This window comes from Mesocricetus auratus, unplaced genomic scaffold (genome assembly GCF_017639785.1).
Source record: "Mesocricetus auratus isolate SY011 unplaced genomic scaffold, BCM_Maur_2.0 Super-Scaffold_2245, whole genome shotgun sequence".
Lineage (NCBI taxonomy): Eukaryota > Metazoa > Chordata > Mammalia > Rodentia > Cricetidae > Mesocricetus > Mesocricetus auratus.
Window position 1 is genome coordinate 35826137 of NW_024429180.1, and position 23520 is coordinate 35849656.

Here is a 23520-nt window from a genome sequence, read left to right on the forward strand (position 1 = left end):
TGAAAAAGTTCTCGTTGTTCAAATATCAAACACTTTGAATTTAAAAATAGACTATGATGACAATCTTCTGTAACATAGTAAATAAAGGAGAATCTAAAAATTACAACTGCACAGAACAAATTTCTTAAAACAAAGAGGTCAGAAACAGATCTTATTTTTGTTTGTATTTTACAGAAAGATTTTACTTAAAAAAAACCTAAAAAATTTGAAATGATTATGTTCAACTAAATTATTCTTCTTGTAAAGTTCATTAATAGATGTTGAAAATATTAGGTAAAATGCATTTTCGGGCAAAAGATATTCGTATGTCAATATATTATTTATTATGAATTACAAAAAGCTATATACATAATGGTGTATGCCACATATGGCATTGATATTCATGGCTATCTTAGAAACAGGTAGGATTTGCCTCTTTATATCATGAAGCAAGGAAGGCAGAAAATCACCTACTATAGCATTCTCTTCTGGAATGTTCAAAGTGAAATTAATTATTAAGATGAAACAATGCTTTCCCCAATCACCTCATGAGACATGGTGAAAATCTATTCATCTGCATTCTTCCAAAAGGCCAACAGAAGGGGACACTTTCCTAGAATAAAGCAGAGTAAAGAGAAATTATTAGTGCTTGGTTCATAACAAAGACATAATGGAGAAGTGTGCTTGTTAGTTTTTATTGATAAACTTAGAGTTGCCAGGAAGAGGAAAATCTCAACTAAAGAGCTACCATGATAAGAATGTCTTATAGCTGTGTGTAAGAGGGCCCCTGAACCTGGGTCTCAGAGAGGAGGCCTCAACAATCTATGGGGCCTCGGGTAGTAGATCAGTGTTTATCCCTGGCACACAAATGGACTTTGGGAGCCCACTCCACATGGAGGGAGGCTCTCTCTGCCTAGACACATGAGGGAGGGCCTAAGCCCTGCCTGGGATGATATGACAGACTTTGAAAATCCCCCATGGAAGGCCTTACCCTCCCTGGGGCTTGGAAGGGAGATGGAGTGGAATGTTGGAAGGATTGGGGAGGAGGGGGAGAAGGAGGAGGAGGAGAGAGCTGGGAGTAACACGTATAAACAGTTAAATAATGGGGGATTGGGAAGAATGGGGGTCAGGGAAGGAGGGGAAGGAAAGGTAACTGAGAGTAACATTTGTAAAAAGTTAAATAAAATTAAAAAAAGAAAAAAGATAAAAAATAGAACAGAATAAAAAAAAGAAAATTCTGAAACAAAACAAAACAACAAAAATAGTCATTTTTTTGACAGCTAACTGACAGGAGGACTCAGCCTATTGTTTATGATGGCATCCTTAGTCAGGTGGGACTGGGCTACATAAGAAGGTAGGTGTGCTTGAGTCTGGAAGCCAGCCAGTAAGCAGTATTTCTCCATGGTTTCCTGCTTCAAGCTCTCACCTTCAGTTCCTGATTCAAGTCCTTACCTTGAGTTCCTGCTTCAGTTTCCCTTGATGACAGATTATAACTGGGTAGCTAAAAGAGTCAATTTCTTCTCCAATTTGATTTTCGGTAGTGTTTCATCACAGCAAGAGAAACCAAACTAGGACATATATTTTCAATTACAAACTGAATATAAAACACACGGCCTATCAGACATCAGTTGCTGTTTGATCTAGAGTTCCTTGATTTCATTTTAGTCACTTTTGCAAATTATTATCTTCCTTTTTTACTATGTTTCACCCATATAATTTGATTCATAGCTGGTTCTACAAAGTTAGAGTGATTGTCACTGATAAGAAATGAGAATGTGAATGATGTGTTCTGTGTCATGATGAGAGTTAATTATGCAGAGAGGATTGAAAGGTAAGGGTTTTAATCTTTAAAATACAATGCAAACATTAGATTAAAGATAAGCCCCTGATTTTTTAAGACAAATACCCATAACATTCCTGATTTTATTTTATTTCCAATTTTGATAATGGAAAAGATAAAACTAAAATTTTATCTTATTATTTAGAACATTCAAACATGTTCCATATGAGGTGGGTGTCCAGTTATAGAGAGAAGGTTTTGTCCTCTGGGTGATCATGGCATGGCAAATTGAACACATGAGTTAAGAAGCAAATTAAAGTGTGTGTGCTACAGGAACGAGTTTGACTGAAGTATAAGAAAGGGTAGATCAAATTTCTCTGGCCAAGGAGAGTCCAATAGCTCCAGATTTACCATTGTACTAATTGCGGTTATTTTATTTTCATTTTTTATTGAAAGTATTTTTCTATACAATATATTCTGTTCATTGTTCCTTCTCCCTCATCTCTCAGATCCTCCCCACCTCCCTATTCTTCCAACTTCACACTTTTTTCTCTCTATCTTAAGAAAACAAACAAGCAGATAATAAAAAATATATAAGAAAAAGCATGAGAGAGAAACACACAAACACACCATAAAAACACAAAATCAGAAATCATAATATATAGGCAAAAGACCAGTAAGGTAAAAAAAATCACAAAGCAGTACGAGACAAACAAAACAACAACAACAACAACAACAACAACAGACCCTTCAAAAACATTCAAGTTAATTTTGTGTTAACCATCTATGACTGGGTGTAGGACCTGCCCTTAAGTGTGGTTTGCATATCCAGTGAGACTCCATTGCAGAAAACTATTTTTAAATTTTTGTGTAGTTGACAACTGGAGGTAACTTCTGGGTTAAGAATCGAATTTATATCCATTTCTCCTCTCAGCCCTAGGAGCTCATCTGGCTTGGAGCTGTACAGGACCTATAGGTGCTGCCACAATCTCTGTGAGATCATGCATGTTTCAGTACTATTGTATCTGGAAGGCACTGTTCACTTGGTGTGTTGTATCCCTGTTGGTTTATACAATCTCTTTGTCTCCTCTGCATAGCTCCCTCAGCTCTGAGGGGACAGATTATGAGGATATCCCATTTAGTTGTTTGTTTTCCAGGGTCTCTTACTTTCTTTATATTGTCCAGTATGTTGGTGGCTAAGTGAGGCAATGGCCTATTGGTATAGTAGAGTGTCATAAGGAGTCATTTTATTGCCAAGTCCCTTTACTAGACAGTAGTACTTGATTTTGCTCTAGATCCATGGTCTATCTAATCTCATGTTCTTTACCACCAGAGCATTGTCAATCATTAGTTACTTCTTATGGAATGGGTCGTAAATCCTATTTGATAGTTGCAGGTTATTTCCATGTCTTTTGTGCCATTATCGCAGGAGTGTGTCATGTGGGCAGGTCACCAAACTGAGATAATTTTTAAGAGTTATTAGCATTCATGGAAGAAACACAGATCTTACTCAACCTTACTCAATGACCGTAGTAATTTTCAATTGATTTTTGAGTTAAATATTTAATATTGGAATTTTGGCTATGCCTACACAGGCATTATAAAATGTAAAAGACTTTTTAAAAAGATAATCCTACTGTACATACCAATCCCAGTTCCCTCCCTCCTGTCCTCCCACTCCCCTGACTATCTTCCTTCTATTCACTCCTCATAGAGGGTAAGGCCTCCCGTGGGGAATCATCAAAGTATATCACATCACTTGGGGCAGGACCAAGGCCCTCCCCATTGCATTCAGGCTGAGCAAGGTATCCCCCCATTGGGAATGGGTAAATGTAAAAGACTAAACAAAACAGCCATAATTGCTGTCTCCTGTCACGTATTATTCTAGTCAGCTTTTTATTACTGACAAAATTCCAGAGAAAATCAACTGAAAGTAAAAAGGTTATCAAGGCTCAGAAACTCAGTTTTGGTTCAAACTCACTTTGCCACTAACTGGCCTTGCGTTCACAAAATGCATCACAGGGACAAAGAGGAAGTCTACTCACAAGAAAGGAAGACTGCTAACTTCGTGGTGATGCCAGCTGGTAAGGAGTTAGTGAAGAAGGAGGAGGGGAAAAATGAGGAGGAAAGGGTAGGAGGGGGTAGAGGAGGAGGAGGAAGAGGAGGAAGGGAAAGAAAGGAAGAAAGAAAGAAAGAAAAAGAAGCAGCAGCAGAGGTGGTGGAGGTCCCAATAACCCCAATATCCCCTTCAAGGGACTATATACAATGCCCCAATTTCCTTCTAATACATGCCAGTTCATAAAGATACCACCCCTCTCAACACAGGCTGACAAGCAACCCTTTAAGACATGAGCCTTTGGCGGTCATTCTGTATCCAAACTTTAACAAGTCCCATGCGGTCCTTATGTTTATGAAAGCAATTAGCTCCATCTCCTCAGTATGGTGTTGCTATTTGGGAAGACCAGTACTTCTTGTTGATAAGGCTGTCTTGTTTCTCTTTTGATCTGTGCAGCTTGTGTTCATTCTTAATGTCAGGTTGATATTGGTCTGGACTCTTCACATCTTATTCACAATGAATAAATTCACACATTGCATATTCATCTCAACAGCTGCTATTTGTGCAGATCAGATTAATGCATTTTAGGTTCTCTTTAAGAAATAGAAAATGTGAGACAGAGCTTTACACATAAAATGATACATTAAAGTAGTTATTCATATATTATATAGGAATGCTAAGCATAGATTCTCACATGCTATGCACTTTCAAAAATTACGGAATAAATAGTAGGCTGTCTTAGAGGGTGTGATTGTCTCTTGAGTAAGAATGAAATCTCATATGTCAACAAGAAAGTGTGTGTCAATTTGAAAGCCAAAAAAGTTTGAAAGAATTTATTGGTTAGTATTCTTTTTTTCCTGGCTGGGCAAAGTGGCTCATGCCTTCAATCTCAGCAATTAGGAGGCAGGTGAAAACCAAAGTAATAATAATAATAATAATAATAATAATAATAATAATAATAGTTGTTCCATTGAGATCTTCTGGTCCAACATCAAAGTCATAAACTTTGCTCCCAATATGAAACCCTAGACTAGGATTAAGTAGATACCCAGGGCAACGTGGACCATTGTTTAAGGGTAACATGTTTGCTGACCATGTGTAAGGTTAGTATTCTTATAATTATCACTTGTTACTTCTGTAATGCAGACATGTAAAAAATAATTTCAAATACTAGTGAACATTAACAAGTGCAGATGATTGAAGTATGCTAAACTTGTGGATGGCTTCACATTCTGTATTTTCATTTTAGTCCTTCATATTATTTTGATTCATGGACTTGTGCCTTTATACTTTGTGAGGCTAAGATGTCTTTTGCTACATCTGTGCAAGCATATTGAGCCAATGCAGGGATCAGGGGATTAATCAAGAAAATTGTTCCTTCTTTTCTTCTTTTTTAAAGCAAGAGTATGTTTTATAAGCTGATGTCATTTTTATTCAGCTGTTATTATTTTTATTTAATTTTTTGTGTTGGTGTGATATGAATAATATCTGACAGCATTTTCACTGACATTTTATGATTGACTGAGCTCACAGAATAGAACATTATAAGAAGAAATTTGAAAGTATGTTATTAAAACATACATGAGTATACTCAGAATTTGCTTATTTGTGGACCAAACAATTAACCAATTATTCACAAATGCAGAGAGAATTTATGTCTGCTGCCTTTTAAATATTGTTCTGTGTCCAGTGGTGATTAATTACATCTATATTTTCCTTAAGAGTCACTTCTTGGAAACAGCTGTTCATCCTGATATCAGGTTATGTCAAAACAGTTGCTGACTTAAAAGGTCTGGTAATAGACTTTATTATGTACATGATGAGAACTGACATATTGCTACTGAGAAAGAGGACTCTACAGCTGAACATCTTGTGGATTTTTGCTTGGATAGGCCTGTTCAAACAATGCTACTTTACCAAGACCCACAGGCATGGCATTTTCCTGAACAGAGTTCTACAACTTAACACTGGAAACATTTATGTCCCAAGTCCTGTCATAGCAATACAAACAGGCTTATAAAGGTAATTTAAAAAGCAATCACGCAGGTAACCAATCATTCATGATGATCCTTTATCATTGTTTTCAGTTTGTTGGCCCCAGTGGTCTGGCTCTATGTGTGAGATATATTTGGAGCTGATAAGATGTGGGATCGCCACATTTGTTTCCTATTTATTTGGGGCACCTAATCTCACTATGGCAGTTATTCTGATCTAGAATGGTATGTTTTGCTTTTAGTGTGTCTGGGTTTGAAGCAAAGCCCATAGTATTTAACCAAACATAATATGTCTGGTCTGACAGGTTGACTAAATGATTTCCCAGAAGATTGGCATAGTCTGACTAAATTCTTCCTTACAACATTAATAAAATGATTCCAAAACCCAGATTGTCTGAGTGTGAGCTAGAGAAGTTTAAAATGAAATATGGGAGAAACCCTCTTGCATTGTCATTTGCTTTCTCTGAGGACTCTTGGATAGATCCGAATTCAGTGGGTTGCAAGTGCCAGAATGCTGTTACCACAGCTGTGAAGCTCTGTAGCAGGTCACAGAAAAGTGGAAACACTGACATCACTTCCCTCGATGTTTGCAAAGAGAGCCAAACAGATTCTTTATGAGAGGTTTGTAACTGGAAGTAGCGCTTTTCCCCTGACTGCATGAGGCATGTAGAAAAACCGGTATGCCTGTAATCTCAGGCTTTAAATTTAGGGGGAGAGAAAAAATAATAATCTTTTGGCCAATTTAACACTGTTATTAAGTGATATGTTTCTGTTTCACTGGTGTCAATGGATAATTTGCATAAAAACCTTGGACTAATTCAAGGTGCCATCACACCCTGCCCAGAAGAATAAAATGTTTCATCTGTTTTTAAGTGAACAATAGTGTAGATTAGGGAATAGGCAATTGATTTGTGGAGAATATAGAATGTATTCATTTTATTACAAATGCAGAGGAAAGAGACACAAGGTTCATTGAGCTATCAATGGTAGGTAGTCCTTTGTTTCAATAATTATTAAAGAATAATGGAAATGTAATGAGACCAATCTTGATACCTTTTATAGGAATGTTACAGAATTGGACATGCATAATTGCTCATCTATCCTGTAAGGTGAAGGAGACTGCTCTCTACCCATGAGCTGAAAGTCATATTCAGCATGTACTAGCATTAGCTGCAGTCTGTGGGGAAGGAAGTGGAGATTGGTATTCACCAGTATTTAGTCTATCAACCACAGTTTCTTCCTCAGGCAATAGGCAGAAGCTTTACTACCAAGATTAAGTAGTGACTTTTCTCAGGAATAGGACTTCTTTTATGGGACTATTACAGGTGCCAAGAAAACATAGGGATAAGAGAAAAAGTTTTTGCGTGTGTTATTTAAGAGATTTTGCCAATTCAAGTTTTTTTTTCTTTTCAACAAGAGAGTACTGATGAAGACTTGTTACATGAGAGATTTTTGTGCTTTTGAGATCTATTTCTTTTCAACAGTGGCATGATGGAGACTTCCTGAAATTTTATTTGCCTGAGATATGGTGCTTTTATATCTTTACTGTTTCACATATATTCAAAGTAAAAGATTGAAAAGGGCTGAAACCAAACACAAAGAGCAATGTCCTTTCAAATTATTCAAAACTATTAGGAAACCATAGAGAATATACTCCATCTTTGAACTGAAATTTTTTATTTACATTTGTTTTTCTAGCCTTTTCTCTCTATCCCTATACCTTCTTTGACTCTTTGCATCATTCATTACCCCAAACCACATATATGTAGAGAAAGTCTATATAGATATAGACTGGTCTATATCTCTTTGGTTTTCCTCACGGGTCCCCACCCCATGGATTGTCCTCGTCCAGCCAGGACATGTCAGATCCCACCAACCTTCTAGGAGTTATGTAATGCTCCACATTTTCTCCAATATATTTGCATATGCTAAATATGGCCCTACTATGGTTTGTCTGTCAGACAAAAATAAATTCTAGGTACAATTTTGCATTATCTCCAAATACAATACATCATATAAGACATTAGAGTGAAGTGTGGTATTTACAAAACAATTTATGAAAGAAATGGAGAAAAAATCCATAATTTTTATAAAACATTTCACGTCTAAGTCCTGCTGGAAATACCCTTTCCGCTGTGAGTATGTGTCTCTCCCTCACCTTCAGTCTTTCCTGTGCCTGCTCGGGTGTCTGTATTTCCTCCAGTACTCCTTTGCATGAGAAGTAGGCTCCAGTTATTGGCCTTGTAAATCACAGTCATTACCTCAGACCCCAAGCAAATTTATCAAAATACCTTCTGGACAAATGATAGGCTCTCCTCTGAATGATATTCACTCCAAATTCTAAGAAAGATGGGGTTTTGTGGGATAAACCTGTCATAGAAGAGAAAAGTGATAGTGGGTCTCTCTTGGACTAGACTCTCTGCTTTATATGGTAGAAAGGTGTGCCATTTATCTCAATGACCTACCCTCCAATTTGTGTGTCCTGTGTTCATCAGGACACAAATAGAGTTATTCTAGAAGAGGGAGTCTCAATTGAAACAATGCCTCCAGCGGATTTTCCTGTGGGTAAGCCTGTGCTACATTGCACTAAATGATTTTTAATATGTGAGATATGATACATTCTAAAATTGCTATTGTTTATTTACATTTCTCCTAATGTATCAGCATTTGACATATTTATTTACATACATTTTATTGAATTTTTTGCTATTGATCATATTCATAATAATCATTTCTTATTTTTTATATTTATCAGTTAGTGACAATTTTTCTATTTACTTTCCCAAAAATTATTTTTTCACATAATTATGTCATTTACCTAATATTTCATTAGTTTTTATTGGAACAATTATATTACATTGAGTTTTATAATTTATCATATATTTTGTATGACATGTGAGATCTTACTTTCTAAGATTCCAAGTCTGATAAAATAATTCTAATGGTTTCCTTGGCATACAGTCAACAAATTATGTCACATAGTTTATAATATATATCAACTATTTGAATCTCCAAGTATCAGGAAAATCAGTTCAGAATGCAAAATTCAGTTTCTGAAGTGCTTTCAACACTATCCACTCAAATTTAAGGTTTTGATGATTTTTTGTCACCTTTATTGAAAAAAACATGGTATGGTCCTTCACTGCACTGTTCCCATTTCCTCTTTACTAGGAGCCTTCTCTTTCTTTCACTCTTGGTCTACTTCTTAACTTTATACATCAGTATATTAAGTTTTACCCTGGGATTTTTGGGTCTTTAGTTACATGAGTATTCTTTTGTGATAGGTAATAACCAGGTGTATTTTGTTTTATTTCGGTGATGAAGATAGAACCTACGGTCAAGAGCATATGGTAAAGCAGAATTATGCGTTCTACCTTCCATGTTACTCTTATTTTTTCATTTATTTTATATCCCAACTGCAGTTTCACCTCCTTCCTCTTCTCCCAGTCACCTTCTCATTTTCCATCTGCCTGCCTATTCCCCACCCCTGCAGCCATCCACTCTTATCTGAAAAGTACAAACCTCCCATGGATATCAAACAGACGTGACATATGGTTACAGTAAGACCAAGCACTTCCCCTTGTATTAAGGCTGGGCAAGGCAACTCAGTATGAAGATGAGGGCCCAAAAACTAGCAAAAGAGTCAGTGACAGCACCACTGTCAGAAGTCCCACAAGAAGACTAAGCTATCAGCTCTCACATATATGCAGAGGGCCTAGACCAGTCCCATTTGGGTTCTCTAGATGTCAGTTCAGTCTCTGTGAGCACCTATGTGGCCAGGTTAGTTGATTCTGTGGGTTTTTTATGCTATCATTGACCCCTCTAGATCTTACAATCCTTCCTCCCTCTCCTCAGTTAAGCTAAGCTTTTCCTAGAAGTAATTCTGGCAAGTCATTTTAATTATGCTGATTTTAAGTCTTAACTTTGTAATAACAATTTATGGAACATCTTAACATGCCAACATATCAAATACAGAGCAAGCAACTTAGAATTCTCTACCTATATCTTGAAAGAGTGTATTTTTAGAAAAGTTACATTAGTACCTCTGAGTTACAGTTCATCTAAGAGAAGTGTACATCATAGTCACTGACATGAGACTAAGAAGGAAAATTCTACCATTACACTGAACCATACTGCCAAAAAGAAAAAGGAAAAGAAAAAAGGAAAAGAACTGATGTTTTACTACCAGAGACCACCATGAAGACAACTTTATAAGTAATGATTATCTTCTAAAAATGTATTATTTTGTTATACAGGATAGGAAACCATGTTCAATTTTTTATTTTTATTTTCATTGTTTTAATTTTGATTATTCAAATATATCTCTTTCTGTATATGTATATGTATGTGTGGGTTTGTGTGTCTGTTCATGTGTAAGAGTGTGTGTGTACACAGGTGCACTCCCCTATAGCTGTGTCAGTGTGTGGAGGACAGAGAGCAATAGGGAGTAATTTCAAATCTACCTTAGATTTTAAGATAGGTTCTCTTACAGAACCAGGAGCTCACCACATTTGTTAGACTGGCTGCCCAGCAAATCCTTGATATACCTGTGTTCATATACAAAGCACTAGAATTACAGGCATGAATCCTCATGACTGGGTAAATGGGCACTGAGGATCCAAACTCAAGCCTTGCGTTTATATAGAAAGGACTTTACTAGCTGAGCCATCTCCCCAGCCCCTCAATTTTGACTTCTGATTGAGCTACAAATGCCACAAAGCAACAAGACTCCAATTGCCTGCTCTTCAATAAGTTAGTGCTCAGAAACCAAGCCTTTCACAAACATTCATGTGAACCTTCTGTGCATAAAGCACACATTTTAAAGGGGAGGGATTTACATTGCTATTCTCAAATGAAGTGATTGCATTATGCTTGCCACACTAAACGCACCCATTCTGAAGTGTTTGCATAAAAGCTTTGGCTTTAAATGTAACTGGTCTTGTAGACGTGATTCTGATATTTAAAAGTCAGTAGAGGTGTATAGCACATGCCAATTTGCCTTTGTAACATATTTAAAACGCTTTCTTCACTGGCAAAGGGACCAAAGCAGCCATGGCTAAGAGCTCAAACAATTTTCCTGGATCATTCTGGAGAAAACAATTTATGGCTCTGGGAGACTACTCAACATTTTTCTAAGTGCTCTTAGGACTAAATTGAATCTCTGCTGCCTGGGTTCAGCTGCCTCTGTGCAACTTATTTGCAGCACCTCGGATTGGCAGGCATTATTGTTTCTTTTTCCCCCATTCTTTTTTTTTTAATCCTCAGTTGAGCTTGAGGACCATGTAGACAGCAACCTTATCTAACCTGTCACAAATGTTCTTAGTCACCCTCAAACAAATGGTGAGAATGAAAGCAGAACAGAGATAAGTGAAGGCCTTCTAAAATCTCTGTTGAAGGAGACTAGCCAAGAAGACTTGCCAAATCTCTTACAGCTTAACCTTCTGCTCTGTATTCAACTAGAACCACCCTGTGAATGGCTTGACCTTGTAGGCTGTCTCAAATATTTTTACTCATCTTTAACTAAAGGTGTAATGGGAAGACAATTCATTTCCCAGAAACCAACGGTATTGTTTACAGTTTCTTACGTTGTTCCCACAGCAACTGTAAATCTGCTAAGACCTGTCCAAGCAGGTTAGAATAGGATCCTGCCTAGGAACATTAGGAGCTGTGCTATCTTTAGTCTAAAATAATTGTAGAAAACTAAAATGCCAGAGCTGATTATCTACAAAAACAACTCATTGAGGATTGAGTAGCAATTGTAGGGGAGTTTTGATAGCCTCAGGCTTTCTCTTTTGTAAATACCTGGAGAAGATGAACCGTGACAAAATGTGAAGAAGCAGAAATCCTTCTCAAACATAAAGCAGACATCACTCATTGTCTCTTAATGGCTCTCCAGAACACAGAAACAGTCTCATTGCTATGTGTCCTCTCACTGACTGGAAATACTTTTAGTTAAGGGGAAAAGGATTTCTTGTTAACCCTCGGGCATTGTGGTCCATTGTGCTGTGCCTATAATTGTTTAATTTAACTCATGTTGTCTTTTAGAGTGTTTATGAGTGTTATATGGCTTAGCCATGACTAAAGTTTGTCATAATGAAGTAGTCTTTCTGAAGAATTTTCCACTATGTGTGTGTCTGCTACCAACTTTACATATGGATGCAAACAAAGAAGCCAATCACCTCTGTGATGGAGACATAGCATAGCTTCACTATTTCAGATGTTAGCTGACACTATTGTGCAATTCATTTCCCCTATTTCTTACCAAGTTTTTTGTTTCCTTCTGTGTTTATTTAAGAGGATCAAAAATGTTTCTACTGTGCATATAAGGTTTAAACTGCTACAATTTGCTGAGGTTACCTTTAGTGATAAGTTGCTAGAGCAGAAGTGAAGGAAACCCACTGTTATCATAAAATGTCCCCCTTAAGTCAGATGATTGCTCATCTTTCTCATCCCCAGGCTGGGATTTTGCCTAAAATCTGGTGGAAAGGCAGTGAAAAAAAAAACCTCTCTAACACAAGAAGTGACTCGGTTGAGTTCGCTAGTTCCTGAGCATGGTGGCAATTGTGGAAACTTGTCTGTGTGTCCACAGGTACAGATGAGGCAAGGTGCATGGGAGGTGGAAACTTTTACATACATGTTTGTAACATCCCAACAGCCATATCAACTTGTACATCCTACCCCATTTTAGGTATGAACCATATTACTGTTTTTGCGTGTTGATCTCTTACGGATGGGAGTGTACAAGAGAAAGCATTGGGGGTGGAATAAGATACAGGGATGATGGGAGTGTACTAGAGGAGGCTATGAGGGGGGGATGTGCTACGGGAATGACGGAGCATTAAGAGGAGGCGTTGGGGTAGGATACGCTACAGAGATAACATTTAACTACCAATGGAGAGCAAAAACCTGGCAAGAACTCAATGAGCCTTCCTTTTCTGCTTAGAGATCAAAGTTAGAGACAAAAATGGTATGCCCATGATTCATGGAAGGCAGCACTGAGCAAAAATACATAGTTGTATATATAAGGACTTCAAAAATGGAATTGCATACAGATAAAACCCATGGTTGGAAAGTCATAGGCTCTAGAATAGAAATTACTTTTCCTGTTTTCCTAGATGGTAATGTTCTTAAACATCCTCATAACTGTTTACATGTGTGGTTTGTGCTGCTGCCAACACTCACCAGAGAAACTTCTTATGGCCATGAGCAGTGGTTAATGCAGAGAATCACTACTATCCAAAGTGCTGAAAATAAGTGATTGTGGGGCCTGGAGTGATAGTGCAGAGGTTGAGAGCAATGGTTTCTCTTCCAGAGGACCTATGGTCAATCTCCAGTACCCATATTGCAGCTCAAAGCCATCTGTAACCCCAGTCCCAGGGGATCACATATCCTCTTCTGGCCTTGAGGCTTTGCATATATGTGATACAAAGACATATATGCAGGTAAAAACATATACATATAAAATAATGAAAATAAAAAATAAGTAATTGACTGGGAGTGCTTACCCACTAATGGGGCCTCTGTATCACAACCCCTGAGGCTCAGAGAACATCATAGAAGAAGAGCCAGGAAAAAATGTAAGGGCAGGAGGATGGGGAGGATGTCTGTGAAACGCTATCCTCTGGACACAGCATTGCTATTGCACATACAAACTCACAGTTTTCCCTCTCACTGTCTCATGTTTTAGCTCTTTGCTCTCCTACAGAATGAGGTTCCTGGGAGGAGTCATAACTGTTGGCATCCACTGTTACAGTAGTCAGATAGCAAACATGAAAGACTTTCAGAATATTCTCATTTCTATCATGCTGGCTACAATGCCAGTACTCTAGTGACAGCAACAGACACATGCCTTGGGGATTAACTAGCTGGCCAGTATAGCCTACTTAGTGAGTTCCATACTGGTGAGATACCATGATTCAAAACATTGAGAATGACAGCTAAGATTCCTCTCTGACATCTATGTGTGAGCTGTAATGATTGCACTTGCACACACATCCTCTTTCTCTCTCTCTATCTCTCTCTCTCTCTCTCTCTCTCTCTCTCTCTCTCTCTCTCATGCACACACACGCACACACACACACACAAAGAGAGTTTGTTTCAATTGCCTCTGTATGTGTATGTGTTGTGTTGTGTGTGTTAATATGGGAGATATATTTCTCACTATATCATAAATGGCACTCACATGTTAGTGGCAATCAACCACTATATAATTGGACTTAAAGCTCAGTCAGCATTAGGGAAATCGTACCTAGAGCTGAAAACCTTCTTGGAAATAGTAAGATCATAGACATTGAAAAGAATCAAATATCATCACTTGGATAGATGATTTTAATTACTTGCTATGTTCTAAATCTTACTCTTACACCTACAGACAAGTGCAGTTACCATCTCTCATTGAGAAGCATTTCTTTATAGCAAATGGAAACTACAACAGAAAATCATAAATAGACACAATACAGAGATAAATGATTGTGGGCATACACTTATCTCACAGCACCTGCATATATGGCAGAGGGTATGATGATATTTTGTTTATGATCCAAAAAACTTGCCTGGATATCAGAATACAAAGCTAGCCACATCCATAGTGGTCAAGCAGCAATACTACACACCTTTAATCCCAGGACTCAGGAGACAAAGGCAAGTATAACTCTGTGAGTTCACTGCCACCTAGGACTATATGAGAGTGAATCAGTCTAAAAGAGAAACAATGCTCATGCCTTTAACCCCAGCACTAGAGAGTTATAAAAGACAGGAGCAGGGTCTCAGAGGTAGCATTCAGTCTTTGGCAATTAGTCTCCAGCCACTTTGAAGACAGAATTGCCCCTGCATCGGTAGATGTAAGAGCTATCTGGCAGCTTGGCTGCTTTGGTTCTCTTATCTTCAGTTTGAACCCCAGTATCTGGCTCTGGGTTTTTATTATTCATTTACATCTGAGAACATCAGAGAAGTGGGGGCCAGAAAGATTGAAAGAGACAGAATACTACTAGGAAGTGTTCTGTGAAACACTCTCTTCTAGAAATATCTTCATAAACAAAAGTAGAACAATGGCAATATCAATGGATGTATTAATATGGAAAGGGGAAATTTTGTAGAGTCCTGCCATTAGGCAAAAGAACTACAGGCAAGTATTGAGTGCTGGAAGGATGAGAATTAACTCCCAGGGATGAGGCCCCATAATGATTGTTCAATCCAGAGTAGTCATCTCTGAAAATGTATACACACAAATGGCCAAATGAACTAAACAGGCTGTATTTATGTGTGCACGTGCACGCACACACACACACACGTGCACACACACACAAACACATGCACAACTCTAGTCAAGAGAAAAAGAAGCTATAGACTTGAGAGTTGGGAGGGCATGAGAAGTGTTGGAGGTAGGACAAAATAGGAGAAGTGATATTATTATATTTCAGTTTAAAATTTTAAAAAGCAACAAAAACCAGAATAAATAAAAGATAATATACTAAATAAAAAAATGTTTGAGATACCTCACTGATTGGTCATTCACGAACAACATGGTATAAAACTTGACAGGGGGGGGTTCCCTAAACTTTTCACAGAAAATGAGGAGATCTTATTTCTAGCTATAGCCACATATATGATGCAATGAACCTGTATGTGTGTTACTTCCCTCAACTATGAATTCAATTTATTTGATTCAATGAACTCCAAGATTCCTTCCAGCTCTAAAATGGAGACTCACTCTTGTTTGAAGGCTTGGCATGGTGGTGTTAATGAATTGATCAGAGCCAGAGGGTGGAATCAGATTTTGCCTCTCTTGATTTTCTGTCTGTGCTTTGCCACAAGATGAAGATGGTAGCCTTTGGTTTGTTTCAGTACATGGAGAAGACTCATGATATTCCCTTTATAGGTTTTTAAAGATTTTTACACCAAGAGCCCAAAGGCTTGGTACTGATTTTTGTATCGTGCTAATAAAACTCTTGGTAGCAAGAACCAATATGTTTTCATTTTATTTTAGTTTTCATTTTTCCTTCCCTGTCAGTCACTGAAGTTGAATCAGCAGGCTATTAGTTTACCCAATGTGTAATCTCAAGTCCCACAGAACAAGGGCTCACAGCTACTAGACTTTCTGACTGTGGAATTTACTTTTCATTTTTATTCATAGAGCACCATCAGCTGTTCTTTTAATACTAAAGTGAAAACATAACTGTCTGATAATGAATTTGAAACCTCTTAAGGGGAACATACTTTAACGCATCCTGATAGCATTGGATTAATATATCAGAGTACCCTGAAAATGTACCAAGTTCTTATTTCTTAGATTATGCTTACAGTATTTTCAGTAGTGGTCATTACACTTTTTTATGTAGTTGGAGCTATTAGGATTTATTTTAATATTTCACATTTGCTTTCATAGAAAAAAGTCACTTTGTCTTCAGAAGTGGGGAATGGATGAGCAGCAGGAGGAAAAAATGATTATCAGCAGGAGAAGAAAGCCTCTGCCATGCCCTTTGAGAGATGCAGTGGGGAGGCAAGTCTTTTGTCACCACTGAAACATTTCCTAAATGGAGTTTTTGTATGCTAATGGAAACAAATCTAGTCACCATTCCTTAATTGAGTCTCCACAAGGCAAAATGTACAGAGTGAGGACACAGTTAGGTTTATATGCTCATAAGATATTTAGTTTTGGAGGAGCGCTATTAGTAAAGGTAAAATGGTCAACTATAGGTATGTTCAAACATACGCGTGGGTGCGCATGCACACCCCCCACACACACACTCTTGCTGAATTCTTTCATTCTAACACTTAACACAGGTATCAAATCATAAACCTCATAATATTATATATCTACCACATCAAAGAAAATTCTGCATTAACTATTAAAGTGTTCAGTAGAGGAAAATAGCCTCATACTGAGTCACATACTGTCCAGTTTTTTTTTCTTGACCCAGTTAGACATATTCTCTAAATAAAAGTCATCCATCTTTCTGTGCTTGGCAATTTCCTATGTGGACATCCGCAGCATACTGTGGACAAGCTGGTCATGTGGTCAGGAAAGATGTTTGGTCAGAGTTGAAAATGTATCGATCTACGTTTCATTCCAGATCAATGGTTTAACTGATGGCTTTAATAAAAATCTCTTTATACAGGAGCATGTTCTTTCAGCCTTTGAATTTGGCTATAATAATCATAACCACCACTACTACTGCTATTATTGTTATTATTATGAGCATAGGCGTAAAGGACAATAATAAAAAGCCTATCCCCTCTCTACAGACTTACAGATCTAGATTTAATTGCATGAATATTATGTAATTATTTTTCAGCACATTTTGTCAGTTAACAATAAAATTATTAATCTTAGTCAAAGTAAAGTTCTTGAAACACAATTCTTTATCTCCTGAAAAAAAGTAAGCTTTATACTTGGTAAATTTTCCATAAGTTCTGCAACAAGCTAAGAAAACCCCAATTACTTTCACAACTCCTTCTATTTGTATTAGATTAGGCAACCACTAATAGCTTTCAAGAATGATTGTCTAATATTTTATTCAGGTCTTGCTTAGAAACACCCTGAAATCATTACCTGACTTTTAAGAAACAGGAGTTGTTTTTCCAATTAAAAATAAACCCACCGGCACACCCTAGCTCTTATTTCTTTTGCCTAGAAATGCTCATTTGCCTTTCAAATTAAGGATATCAGCCAGGGAAAAGTGATGTTCTTGGTGGTGACATTTTTCAAAGTTTGTTGGGGCAATACAGAGCCACGAAATTAACCTTTTTGTTTTCCTAGAATGGTCAGCAAAACCACCAGAGAATACATAACACACAGCATCTAACATTCCAGTTTGTATTTTCCAAGGATCATTTATTTTCTCTGGGACAGCAAGAAACAAAATACTGAAAATGAGACTCATAAAAAGTATCATGCTGCAATGAATGTTCACAGACATTACTTGTGGAAATTCTACCTTAACAGGATTTGTCACACATTGGCCAGTCTTTCTTCAAATGAACCATAGCATCCTAAGATCTGTATTCTCTGTGGACAAGCTGCACCTTAGCATGGCAATCAGACCTTGGTAATCAGAAGACTGCGGCCAGTTTCAGATTTGAAGTGCTACCCTTAAAAGACAAAGCCCAAAAGTGGGTTTGACTCATTCTGCGGCACTTACTAGACAGGAATTCCCAACTTAGTCTTCAAGGACAACTCGTAAGCAATTTCATCAGTGATATGCGATCTTGAACATGCTGTGACTCTTTTTCATTGGACTGAATGAGTGCATGTCAAATGGAAAGCATCCAAAAATAATGCCATGCAAGTTGCCAAGTCCCTGGCTGTGTCAAAACTGGAAACTGATTATAAGTAGCTTGAAGATGTTTGATTTGAAGTGACGTCTTACTTTATGTTTGAGTCCATGTGGATGCAAAGATGGGGACGGTACTTAAATAGAAGGCTGTTTCGAAGTTCAGGACTGAACTCCACTCCAGCCTACAGATTGCCTCAAAAGATGAGTGACTGCATCATACATTTCATGAACTTGTGTCCTATTTTTATACAGAATGGTTCATGTCTGTAGTCTGGAGTACACTACAGTTTTGCAAGGTTATGCTTAATGTACTAATGTTAGAATACCTCTAAGTTTTTAAATTAATTTCTACTTAAATTAAAAACAATCTTATTTTACATACCAATACCAGTTCCCTCTCCCTCCTGTCCTCCCAATACTCCCACAAATTCTCCATCCCACACTCCTCATGGAGACTGAGACCTCCTATGGAGGATCATCAAAGTCTGTCACATCATTTAGGGCAGGACCTAGGCCGTCCCCCATGTATCAAGGCTGAGAGAGTATCCCTCCATAGGGAATGGGCTCCCAAACCCCATTCATGCACTAGGGATATATACTGATATAATTTCCAGATTCCCCATAGATTTCCTAGGTCTCCCACATTCAGGGGGCCTGGTTTGATCTTATGCTGGTTCCCCAGCTGTCACACATGAGCTACCACTTGTTCAGTTCAGTTGTTTCTGTGGGTTTCCCCAGCATGGTGTTGACCCCTTTGCTCATCCCTCCTCCCTCTCTACAACTGGATTCCAGGAGTTCAGCTCAGTGCTTTGCTGTTAATCTCTGTTTCTGCTTCTATAAATTACTAGATTAAGGCTCTATGATAGCATTTAAGGTAGTATTATAGGGGAATGGCATTTAAGGTAGCCTGTCCACTATTGCTTAGATTCTTAATTAGGGTCATCCTTGTGGATCCCTGGAGATTTCTTTAGTGCCAGATTTCTCATTAATCCCAGCTTGCTCTATTAAGGTATCTCTCTCTTCTTGCATTCCTTGTCTCTTTTTCCCCCAACTCGACTTTCTCCATCCCTCATGTTCTCCTCCCTCCTCCTTTTCTCCCCTCGTATCTTCCTACCCCCATCCCTGTACTCAAAAAAATCTCTAAATTGAGTTAAATATTTTGGGATTTTAGAATAGCATGTTGTCTTATGTTTTTTATTATTTTGAAGAGACACCATGACCACAGCAACTCTTATAAGGAAAGAAATTAATTGGGATGGCTAGCTTATAACTTCAGACATTCAGTCTGCATGGTGACATGCAAGCAGATGTGCTACTGGAGTAGTGCCTAAGAGTCCTACATTGTACAGTCAACAGGAAGTCAACTGCGACACTGAGCTGTATCCTGAGCATAGGAAACCCCAAAACCCACTCCACAGTGGCACACTTCCTCCAACAAAGCCATACCCACTCCAACAAAGCCACACCTCCTAGTAGTGTCACTCCCTCTGAGATTACAAGGGCCAGTTACATCCAAACCATCACATATGGTGTGATATTATAAGCATACAAGAAATTCCAAACCAGCTCATCAATCACTCAGCATATACCAATGGTGTTTTGAACAGGTACCAAAATAAAATCAATAACAAGGAAATTCAGTGAGTTTTGTTTCAAACTTTTGATTATTTCAAGAGTAAAAATGAAATGCTTGAGTCCTTTAGATTACAAGTTGCTGGGTAAAGTTTAGCTCTGAAGAGCTTAACTCGGATACAAATTTATGTTCAATATCATAATAAATTTATATTCTAGAATACATATCTGTCCTTATAAGTTTCTTTGATGATATTTCAATGTACTCTCTAGATACAATGTTGTAAGGTATCAAGATTTCTGGTTGTGTCTGTTATTATTTATAGTACTCTTTTACTTTTTTTCTCTACTACTAACACCCATTTATTAAGAATTTTGGAACAGAAAATAAGTTTGCTTTATTAATAAAAATACTCCAGTTTTTGCTGTATAATGCTAATCTTATCCTACTTTCTTTTTGCTTTTAAGACAGAATTTCATGTAGCTCATACTGGATCTGACTATTAGGAAAATGCTGAATTTTTTGATCATCTTGGCTCCATTTCCATAAGTGCTCACATTTCAGGTATCCACCATCACACCTGGGCCTCTATCTTCATCTGTCTGTCTGTCTGTCTATCTGTCTATCATCTATTTACCTATGATCTATCTATCTATCTATCTATCTGTCTGTCTGTCTGTCTGTATCTATCATATCTATCTATCATCTATTTATCTATGATCTATCTGTCTGTCGACCTATCCTTCTATCTATGTATCTATCATCTCTATCTATCTATCTATCTATCTATCTATCTATCTATCTATCTATCTATCTATCATCTGTCTCTCTCTATTTTGTGTGTTTGTGTGGATATTTCAGTGTTTGTGTGTGTGGCATGCAAATTCATGTGCTGGTGTATATGTGCAAAGGCAAAGGAAGACATTAAGTCCTCAGAAGATCTCACTGAATCTGGAACAAGGCTGGCAGTCAAGAAGCAATGGCATTTTTCTTGGCTCTGTTCCAACAGGACTAACATTATAGGTACCTGTGGCCACATCCAGGAGTCAGAGACAGGTGGATCTGAGGCTAGTTGGGTGTGTAGAGTGAGTTCCAGGATAGCTAGGGCAACACAGAGAAACTCTGTGTCTAAAAACAAACCAAACACAACAGTGTATTGTTTTATATCATAGTAGGAATATCAAATAATGTTAATGCAGGGAAAGGGGAGTATTTGGACGCCTATGAGATGGTAAGTTCTAGCTCAGAAATATTTTAGCAGAAGTTTGGTGTGTTAGTCTCATTTTTGTTTCCTTGTCACAATATGTGAGCACAGTAGGAAAAATAAAGGTTTTAATCCATTATGGTCAGGAGTGTGAAAATTCCAGAAAGATGGGGTTGGAGGCATTTTGCTTTCATTCCACTTAGGGTGAAAGGTTGGTGTCACTCACTCAGGGAGTGTCATCTCCTCTTAGTTAATCCTCTTTGGAAATATCCTCAGACATACAAAAATGTGCGCTCCACAAATATTTCAAGTGCCTTTCAATCCAGACCAGTTGACAGTCACATTGTTGGTATTTCTAGAAGTACTTCAATAGATCAGAGTGCCAGTGACATGCAAGAGAGGGTGCTACCTAAGCCTTCCCATTTCTGAATTTCCAGGATCCTTTCAAACCCCATATTTCATTTTGTAATAATTCCATTTTCCATTGGCACCTTATCAAAAAAGTTAATGAATGACAATGAAGGGAAATTGGAAGCTTTGGTAATACCACATAGGTCAGTGTGGACTTCTTCATGGGACCTTAGTTTGTTTGGATGCCTTTATATGAAAATAATGAGTACCATAATGAAAGTACACTTAAGATAAGGAGATTTATCGTGGCACATAATTAGCTTATGGAAAGTTTTTCCTAATTTGTTTAGGAAGCCAGGAAGTCATCAAGATCTATGCTCCCTTTGATTTCATTGTCATTCACAGTTCATCATGGTTCTTCCTGCTAGTCAGAAGGTTGCAGACACCCCAGGTATCAGTGATCATGAGACTGTGTTAAAAGCAGGAATAAAGGTTAGAGATCGGGGTGGTAAGGAAAGGTACCAAACTTTTATTCTGTCATATATCTTTTTATCGAGGAGAAAAACATTTCTGGGTACCTTCCAATATACCATCAATAGTAGGTTCCAGGAATAGTAGATTATTAAAATTCTCAGTTTTAACTTTTATAGCTTTAAGGCTTTGGCACTTAGGAAAAAGGGGCTTGAAATAGCTACTGAGTAGAGAATGAAGATTCTTTTGACAAATTACAAGACTACTGCTGTTCTCACCAAAAGAATTCTCAGCACGCTTCCAAATCAGAAACTGATTGTTCCCATCAATAGAGTTGAAAATTCATCCTTTTATTATTGCCAAAGACACAGATACAAACTAACAGCATGGGACTTCCAGGGCAACTCTCAGGTGGAACAAACCCACCGTCTTGTAGTAATTAGTGAAATAATATTTTGTTTTTATCATTCCTAGCTAAATAGTGTATCCTTCAAAGTCATTCTTCTAACTGCATTTCCATGCATTTGTCTAGTCATTAGGTGACACAAGAGTCCGTGTCTCCTCTGAATTTTAATTTCCTTCATGGTTTTTCGGTTGGCTTCTCCTTTGCACTCTCCTTCCTTCTTCTATAGGTATGTCCAAAATTTCCTCTATGAAATGCTTAGCCTGAAGATGCTGGAGAGAATAAAGAATTGAAAATTGAAAAGGAGGATGCTGCAGTGATGAGAATTTTAGAGTTGGTGTCCTAAGCATTATTTTCTTTTATCCCCAGTGATATATGACTTCTGTCAACATGTATGCAAAACAGGAGAAAGCTAAACCACAAGATAAATGGTGATTGATAGACAACTTATCAACTGAGGTAAAACAAGAGGAGAAACTATGAGAGGGAGGAAAATGGACTGTAGTGACTGTAGTGACTGGTCCATGCAGATTATACTCAGTGTAAGGAACTGTCAGGAACTGAGAGTACAAGGGAAGGTAGCAGATCAGGTTAATTAGGCACAAAATAGAAGCTCACTTTTGTATTTCGAGACATTTAGACATATCCGTTGTCGACCTTACCTCCAAATAGCGTTCTTCAAAGATTTTGCATCAAAGACCACTGCCCTGATTTTATGTGATAAAAGCCCCAGAAATATCTTCATTAGTTCCCTGGGTATAGACCCTAGAGAGTATGAGCATTCCCTGTTATGGCTCATAGATTAGTTCTTTCAATTTGGGTACAAGACCATTTCACCTACAGTGAGTTATTTTTACACACAACCCAATCCCTGATATTGGAGAGTAATGGCAGAATATGAGAGAATGCAATATCTCCAGTCTACATGTTGCCTGATTTGGGGGCAAAAATGTATTGAGTGGCTATGTTAAAGTAACCTCATTGATCAGTGTTTAAGACAAAGATTTATTTTGGGCTCATAGATTCAGAAATTGCAGTCTGTGCTTTCATGGCTCTGTTGCTTTGGGTCTTTGTTAGCAAATGTGGAACTATGAGGCTAGGCTACTCCATTCATGAGAAGTCAAAAAGAGAGAAAAGGGGCTGTGTCCCAGTATTCTCTGCAAAGGTGTGTCCTTGTGACCTAACTTTGCTCCACAAGGCTTTGCCTCCTGACATTTTGATCCAGCTGGCCACTAGTACGTTAATACATAGGTCTTTGATGAACATTTATGATTCAAATTGCAATGCTACATGTTCTGGAATTATGTTATTAATTCATAGTACTTATTATATATGCTATTTTTGTTAATCAAATGAAACTTTCAAAATATTTTAGCAATCAGTGTTGCTGTATTAGTGTATACTCACCCAATAACTGCTCTTTTTTCTCCATAT